The sequence below is a fragment of the Tupaia chinensis genome, unplaced genomic scaffold (genome assembly GCF_000334495.1).
Source record: "Tupaia chinensis unplaced genomic scaffold, TupChi_1.0 Scaffold146961_1, whole genome shotgun sequence".
Taxonomy (NCBI): domain Eukaryota; kingdom Metazoa; phylum Chordata; class Mammalia; order Scandentia; family Tupaiidae; genus Tupaia; species Tupaia belangeri.
In genome coordinates, this window is record NW_006206814.1 from 889,228 (window position 1) to 898,252 (window position 9,025).

General features: G+C 47.7%; 1 pseudogene; it reads right to left on the reverse strand.

The window, feature by feature from the left end:
* Positions 1-200: 200 nt before the first annotated feature.
* Positions 201-2,361, reverse strand: LOC102477753 (elongation factor 1-alpha 1-like; annotated as a pseudogene).
* Positions 2,362-9,025: the final 6,664 nt, after the last annotated feature.

The following is a 9,025-nucleotide window of genomic DNA, read 5'->3' on the forward strand; positions in this document are numbered from 1 at the left end:
AAAACTAATAACTTAAAGCCACCACATACAAAACAAAAATTGTCCACACAACCTTTTCCTTTCCTTCTGAAGGTTTTACGATGCACCGTTATCATTAAGCAGTCTTTCACTATTAAACTGAAATGGCCAATTGAGAAAAACAGTTCTGAGACTGCTCTTCCCCCACTGGGTAAGACTGGGGTGGCAGGAGTTAGGGACATTCATTCAGCCTTTGGAGCTTTCTGAGCACACTCGATGACCTTGTCGGCTCCAGCAGCCTTCTCGTCCTCAGCTTTGATGACACCCACAGCAACTGTCGGTCTCCTATCATGAGCGGCACGACGACCCAGAGGAGGATGGCCAGGGAGGCTCTCAACACGCATGGGCTTGCCAGGAACCCTATCAGCAATGGCAGCATCACCAGATTTTAGGAACTTAGAGCCATCTTTCAGCGTTTACCAGAACGGCCATCCGTCTATTCCTTCAGCTCAGCAAACTTGCAAGCAATGTGAGCTGTGTGACAGTCCAGTACCGCGGCGTAGCCAGCACTGATTTGGCTTGGCTGGTTCTGCCTAATTCCCTGAGCAGCAAAACCAGCTGCTTCCCTTGGTGGGTCATTTTTATAGTCACCAGCAACATTGCCACACTGGTCATCTTTTTTTTTTAGAAATTTTTGCTATAAGGTGTGTGCACTCACTGGAGAGACAGAGACAGAAAGTAAGAAATCCCCCCCCCCAGGGGGATGGCCACACTGCAGTCTCTTCTCCTCCATTCTCCTCTTGGAATCTTGGGCACACATGCACACGTGCTGGGCATGAGTTTTAAGCTGCCAGGTCTGGGACTCAAACCACAGTCGACTATGTGGGAATCCAGAGATGTAATCATTAAGCCCACGTTGTCCCTAAAAGAGCTTCACTCAGAGCTTCATGGTGCATTTCAATGGCCTTTATTCACTTCGGTTGTCACACTGTGCAAAAGTGACCGGCATACCAGGTTTGAACACACCCGCCCAGCCCACAGGGACAGTGTCGATACCACCAATTTTGTTCACATCCTGGAGGGGCAGGCACAAGGGCTTGCCTGTTGGACGAGTTGGTGGGAGGATGCATTCCAGAGCTTCAAGCACTGCATTTCCACTGGCGTTGCCATCTTTACGGGTGACTCTCCTTCCCTTGAACCATGGCATATTAGCACTTGAGTCCAGCATGCTGTCACCATTCCAACCAGACACTGGCACAATCCCTTCTCCTCCATTCTCCTCTTGGGATCTTGGGCACACACGCACACGCGCCCGGCGTGAGTTTTAAGCCACCGGGTCCGGGACGCGAACCGCGGTCAACTCCGTGGGAGTCCAGCGACATAGCCATTACGCTAACTGCTGGTTCCCTGTAGCCAGTGTTCTTAATGTAGGTGCTGATTGCCTTAACGATTCTCTCGTATCTCTTCAGACTGGAGGGTGGCTTGGTAGAATCTATTTTGTTAACACCAACAATTGGTTGTTTTGCACCCAGTGTGTAAGCCAGAAGGGGCGCTCACGGGTCTGCCCGTTCTGGAGATACCAACATCAGCAGCGACATTCAGGACAGCACAGTGGGCCTGAGATGGGCCTGCAGTCGTGTATTTATGAAGTCTCTGTGCCCTGGGGCGTCGATGACAGTCACATAATACTTGCTGGCCTCAGTTTCCCACAGGGAGATAATGGTGATACCATGCTCACGATCCGCTTTCAGTTTATCCAAGACCCAGGCATGCTTGAAGGAGGCCTTTCCTGTCTCAGCAGCCTCCTTCTCAAATGTTCCGATGGTCCTTTGGTCAGTCCCACCACATCTGTAGATCAGATGGCCCGGCGTGGGGGACCTGCCCGAATCTACATGTCCGGTGATGACGATGTTGATGTGAGTCGTCTCCTGTCCCATTCTGGTTTCGATTTAGCGGTGGTTTTCACGACACCTGTGTTCTGGGGGCAAACCCATCACAAAAAAGCCTTCATTTCCTTCTAAGGTGTTTATCCACTAAGGTGCTCTCCACCAAGAGTCCGCATTAACTTCACATTCGATTTGGTCCTCACTACGTCTCTCTGCCGAGGTTGCCCCGACCCCAGTGTATCACATAAAAACCCTCCTCCAGCAGTCGATGTGACCAGCACCCACGCGAGCCCCACGGTCAGCCTCTTCGTTCCCTGCATGAACCACATAGACGTCTACACTGCTCTGCTACAAGGTAAAAGCGCCTCGCTCAGTCTCACCGGACCGGGCGTGAAGCCCCTGCACAGTGCACTGTAAGAAGGGTCCTTCTCGTTTATGAGAAGAAACCAGTGAGTCCTCTAAAAGTAACGAGAGGGAGTATTGGACAGTTACGCACGTGGTTTGGAGCAAGGAGTTCAGAGGTCGTTCTGCCGGTCCAGGCTGTTCACACTCTTCTAGTCGCCCCCCTGGGCCCATTCATCAGGTCCCAAGGCCTCTGACCATGGCATGGAGAATGTCTACAATCCTGTGCGAGGTCATTTCCTCCTTGATCTCCTGGCAAATCGGTTCAACATTCCTTAGCTTTCCAAAGCAGAAATCCCTCTCTAGGTCTAAGACTTCAGTAGTAAGTTAGAATATTCTGGGACCAGCAGGCGGCATGGTGGTTAAGGCGCTGGATACTCCCACATGGCTGACCACGGTTCAATGCTTGGACCTGGTGGCTTGGTTTCTCACTTTCTCTCTCTCTCTCACTTTCTCTCTCTCTTTCTCTGTGTAAGAGAATTAAATTAAATATTAAATTAAATTTATTATTAAATTTTAATATTAAATATTAAAATTAAATTAAAAAAAGAATATTCTGACCTATTGGCGTCAGTCCGTCTGCCCTGTCACCCCGCTGCCCACACTGGCGTTCCTGTGCACCACGCCGTGGGCTGTCCTAGGTGGCGCCGTAGTTCTCCATGTTGACAGGGGGCATCTGTGAGGCTGAACTGCTAGCGCCGAGCTTTCTTTGGCTCATTCAAGATGGAGCAACAAGGGAGAAGCCTCTGCCATTCCTTGATCTCATCTGGCAGCTACGGGGTCATAGGCTTTTCCGTCAGAGTTTGCATCAAAAACTTCTTGAACTGCTGAGCAAATTAAAATTGTCCTGAAACTTCCTTTAGCTAATTTGTCCACAGGAACTATTTTGTCATCACACATCCTCTTAAAATCTGCCTGGAGCCTTTCAATGTTCTAGATGTATCCACGTTCTAGCTTTGCTTGGAATTTCACTTTCCTCAAGACATTCGGGTCAGAGAAGAGCACGGCCCTAAACTGACAGTGGGTCTCCAGGCACAGCCGTCCAAGTTCTGTCTGATTCCATGAAGAGGCTGGCTGGGATCAGTCAGTCATGCCGACCCAGGTCATGGTTGGACGGGCCGAGCACACGTGCACTGGCGTCCCCGGGTCTCGGCGGAGCAGAGCCCAGTTAGTGCCGGGCTCCAGCTGGCCTTAGTTGCATTCTAAATGCCCAGCCCTGCCCACCTGCTCTGCATGAAGACCTCACGTGTACCTTTGTTCTTTTGATTGATATGGTCTGTTTATTTGGATGTAAAGGTTAACTTCCATTTTCTAATTCACTCATCTGTCCTTTGTTCCTTCCTTCCTCTTTTTCTGCCTATATTGGGTGGTATTTTAGTATTTGATTGGTCTATTAGTTATTCCTCTTTTGTTTTCTCCAAAGCTTTTTAAAATATGCATCTTTTGTTGAACACGAGCATCGAATAACGTTATGGCACTTCTTGCTTTATGTATTGTATTACTAGTATTACTTCTTGTAATACAACGCAAGACCAGGACCAGCAGTTAGCGTAATGGCTATGTCGCTATGTGCATGTAGTCGACCTATGTAGTCGACCGCGGTTCGAGTCCCGGACTCGGTGAATTACCCTTACGCCAGGCGTCTATGTGTACGTACCCAAGATCCCAAGAGGAGAATGGAGAAGAATGGATTGTAGTGTGGCCATCCCCACTGGGGGTGATCTCACTTTCTGTCTCTCTATCTCTCTCTGTCTTTCTGGTGAGTGCATGCGCCCTAGAGCAAAATCCTCTCTCTCTCTCTCTATATATATATATAGATAGATAGATAGATAGATAGATAGATAGATAGATAGATAGATAAAAAACGCAAGACCTTATACAAAGGGTCTTCAAAACTTTCATAGGAAATGCATAAAGAAATTTTGCATGGATTTCAAGGTTTTTTTACACCAAAATAAACTTGTACTTTAATTCTATTTTTCCATGAACTTTTTTTTAAGAATGATTTTACTTAACTTTATTTATTTATTTCAAATTGACCAGAGAGGGACAGAGAGACAGAAGAAAGAAAGTGAGAAAGCAAGCTACAAGGTCCAGGACTTGAACCATGGTTGGCTATGTGGGAGTCCAGCCCCTTTAACCACCACACCATCTGCTGGCCCCCCATGGACCTTTTTTTTTTTTTTTGGGGAGGTTTTTGCTATAGGGCGCGTGCACTTGCCAGACAGACAGAGAGACAGAGAGACAGAAAGCGAGAAATCACCCCCAGGGGGGATGGTCACGCCGCAATCCCTTCTCCTCCATTCTCCTCTCGGGATCTTGGGCACGCACGCACATGCACCTGGCATGAGTTTAAGCCACCGGGTCCGGGACGTGAACCACGGTCGACTACGTGGGGGTCCAGTGTCATAGCCATTACGCTAACTGCTGGTTCCCACCTCATGAACTTTTTTAATTGCCAGAGGGCATGTGCACTCACCAGAGATACAGAGTCAGAGAGAGAAAGAAAGCACCTCCAGTGAGGCATGGCTGAATCCCTTACCCTGTGGAGATTGTACACCCCTGCGCGTGGACTCGGCATGTTTTCCAAGCTACTGGAGCTGGGATTCAGCTGGAGTGAGCATGCAGATCCAGCTCTACCATGCACTAGGCCACGGGGCTGGGCCTCCTTGAACTTTGCTGTCCACGGTACAGTTTTACCTTCCCCAGTGGTGCGCTAGGACAGCTTTAACACCCAGACCGTCAAGGCAAAAACATCTTGATTTATAGCATTTGCAAGTTACATGGCGTAAACACTCCTGCCACGGGTGAGTTCAAGCTACCAACGTGATGTCAGTGAATGCAGAAGAGAGGCACAAAATCAGCTTTTGTGAGCCAACACATCTGAGGGATCCACTGATTCCCCCTCGTGCCCTTCGTACCCTTATCACACATTTTACCTCCACGTTGGTTAGAAACTACACATCACTTTTTTTTTCTTTCTTTTTTTTTTCTTTTCTTTTCTTTTTTCTTTTTTCTTTTTTTTTTTTTTTTTTGAGAGGTTTTTGCTATAGGGCATGTGCGCTCGCCAGACAGACAGAGACAGAGAGACAGAAAGCGAGAAATCACCCCCGGGGGAGATGGCCACGCCGCAATCCCTTCTCCTCCATTCTCCTCTCAGGATCTTGGGCATGCACGCACACGCGCCCGGTATGAGTTTAAGCCACCGGGTCCGGGACACGAACCGCAGTTGACTACATGGGAGTCCAGCGACAAAGCCATTATGTCAACTGCTGGTCTCATAAATTCTTAAATTCTTAAAGCCTTTCTTTATTACTATTTTTTAATCTTGTTTTCTCTGGATTTGTTCCTAATGACTAATTTTTCTCCTGCTTATGAACTTTGTTTTCCTCATTTTTTTTATGTGACTCATAATTTTTTATTGTTTGCAGGGCACTGTGATTATGATGTGGTTAGTGTCTGAATTCTGCCTTCTTTAAAAGAATATGAGGACGTTTTTTTTCTTGGCAAGTTAATATATTTGCAGGTCAGTTTGATTCTTTCAAATGAGATGTCTAGGCTTCATGAGAGTGGACATGGAGTGAACTTTACTCTAGGGTTAATTTAGTTAGCCTTCTGATGTGTGGCCTTCATTGGTTCTTTCTGGAATGCTCTGTGTGCTTAGTGAGGTCTTCCCACCACAGCTGCTCAGGTCTCAGCTTTCGCCCAGCGATGCAGATCTCCAAAAGACATTCGGTTTATTGTTCCCTAGTAGCTGTTTTTTCTCCAGCAGTTGCTTTTTGCCTGGCCTTAGGGAGTCAAGTTCTTCTCAAACGCAGCCCCAAATTCTAGGAGACTGTATACAAATGCAGGGTATTTTTCTCTGCACACCTCCCTCCATTCTACAGCCGTGTCCTGTGAAAGTTGGATCTCGCATGGCCCCGCACCGCGCTCTGTTCTTCCAGTGAGCCCGCCCTGTTCTGCCCCATTAGCTGCGTCTCTGTTGAACTCTGAATGGCGCTTCAACGTAGAATGCAAGCCGCTTTGTAGACTTGGAATTACAACCTGGAATGGTCAAATATCTGAAGACAGTAGTTAATATGTTTGCCTAATTGGGGCCAGCAGGTGGTGTGTGATTGAGGGTTGGACGCCCATGTAACCGATCATGGTTCAAGTCTCAGAACCAGTGGCTTGAAAAATCACACTGGGCTCATGTGCATGTGTGCCCAAAATCCCAAGAGGAGAGTGGAGGAGATTTGTACATGGCCCCAGGTGTGATTCCTATGTTCTCACTCTCTGTCTCTGGCAGGCACCCTTGCCCTTTGGCAAAACAAAAACAGAAACAAACAAACAAAAAACTTAAAAAAAAAATGTGTTTGGGGGCCAGCAGGTGGTGTGGTGGTGAAGGTGCTGGATTCTCACACGGTCGACTGTGGTTCAAGTCCCAGACCTGGTGGCTTGCTTTCTCACTTTCTCTCTTTTTCTCTTTCTTTCTGTCTCTCTGGTCAACATAAAAAATAGTAATAATAAATGAAATAATGATTTAAAAATATGTTTGGCTAATCAACGGCTGACTAAATAAAGAAAACCTGATATATACACACATCCATGCATAGAGTGGAATACTAGGCAGTCATTAAAAAGCATGGAATTTTGTTGTTTGATGTTGATGGGGTGAGCCTGGAGGACATGATGTTATGTGAGATAAGCCAAAGAACGAGAGATACCACATGTTCTCCCTCACGTGGAAACTGAAACAAGAAAATGGCCTCACTGACTAGAGGGATGAAGAGCAACTGGAGGGGCCGGAGGGATGGGGCAGGGCTGAGGGAGGGGTGGAGGGATGTTGAATAACAGAACTAAAATTGTAGATTGACAGGAGGAGCGATTTCTAGTGTTGTAAAGTCCGGCGAGGCCGATGCAGTCAGCAACAGCCCACTGTGTGCCTCAGAGTAACCACAGGGGAGGGTGCTGAGCGTTCCCATCACAGGTGATGGTGCAGGTCTGAGGCAGCGGGTGTGTGATGATTCCGAGGGGACCATTACACCTTACATTCTTGTACTATGCCAGCGCATTGCACACCCACAGATACTTACAATGATTATGTCACTAAAATAGCTTTTAGGTGTTCGGCTAATCTTATGCTCATTTATGATCGGTGGGTAGCTCAATACCAGTTTCTTTATCACGGATAAAAGGCAAAATCCTGCTAGTAGCTTTTTGTGCGTGAGTTCAATCCAGGCATCTTACTTCCAAAACCAGGAGTCTTAACCTCCATGCGTCCTGCTTCCCAGTACACCATGTTCTGCCGACAGACCTGGGAACCCGCCTGGACAAGGCCAGAAGCCTGGGTGACGACTCAGAGAAAGAGGCATTTTCAGCTTTGAGAACCTGGGGTCAAAGAAGCACTGGTCTAGTCCAGGGAAATGGAGGGGAATAGTGCCAATTAAGTCTCTCCAAAATGGCTCCACCTCCTTCTGGGCTCCTAGCTCAAACTCCTTATCTACGCAGTGAGCTAGCAGGTCGACTCCCAGCTTATCCAGCAGCCAGGGTTGAAGAATCTAACAGAAGGCTGTGGGGTACAGCCCCTTTCCAGCCTAGAACTTAGTCCCAAGAAAGGCCAGCAGGTGGCATGGTGGTTGAGGGCACTGGACTCCCCCATGGCCAAACATGGTTCAAGTCCTGAACTGCTGACTTGCTTTCTCACTCTCTCTCTCTCTGTTTATCTCTGGTCAAATTAAAGTGAATGAATGGATACATAAATAAAAGTTAAATAAAATAATTATTTTTTTGTGTTAGTTTTTTTTTTTTTTGGTGTTGTTTGTTTGTTTAAAATAAAATGATTCTAAAAGAACCAAAAAAACTCAGTTCCAAGGAAGGGGTAGCATAAGGGCCCATGGCTCAGAAGTTTCTAGGGGCATAGACCTGGGACTGGCATTTAAAATCTCCCTAGGAATTGCTCCCAAAAGCTGCAGGCATGTCTATCATTTTCACTGGGACTTCTGAAGACTCTCCCCTGGAGTTGAACCTGCCACCAAGGGCTTAGGCTCTGTTACCTACCCTCTGACAGGCCTGAGCTGCCACCAGGATTCCCACCAGGAGAGCCAACCTTGTGTTTCTAAGGCAAGAGTCTGAAGACCCTGGTCCCAGGGATCTTTTGCTTGACTAGGATAGAACAGGGAATTCCTTCTAATTCTAAAGACTTAGAAAGAAGGGGGCCAGCAAGTGGCATAGTGGTTAAGCCAAATGGCTGACTGCGGTTCAAGCCACGGGCCAGCAGCTTGAAGATCACATTGGGGGGCTTGTGTGTATGTGCCCCAGATCTCGAGAAGAGCATGGAGGAGAAGGGATTCCAGTGCGGACGTGCCCCGTGGGAGGTTGTGGGAAGCTGCACACCAGCAGTCTGCTGAGGTTTCTCAGAGAGCGAACAATTACCATGATTGGTTCCCTTCCAAAAACCTGACCTTCGAAACCTTGCTCTGATTGGCCACTAGAATCCCTCAAATTTGCATATCCGGCACCTCATGATTGGTCCAAAAGCAACCAATCACAGTCCACCGTTTACAACCAATCAGGGCCCACTGTTTACAACCAATCACGGCCCACCGTTTACAACCCACCAGAGTGTATATAACCACGATGCCTGGCCCACAGTAGCCAGAGGACAACAATGACTAGGAAGACGACAACTGAAGAGCCTGAAGAGTTGAAACACCGCGCAGTCTCCAGACGACCCTGAAGATCCTGAAGAGCTGACACTGCATCGTGTCCAGATGACTTGGGAGACCCTGAAGAGCTGT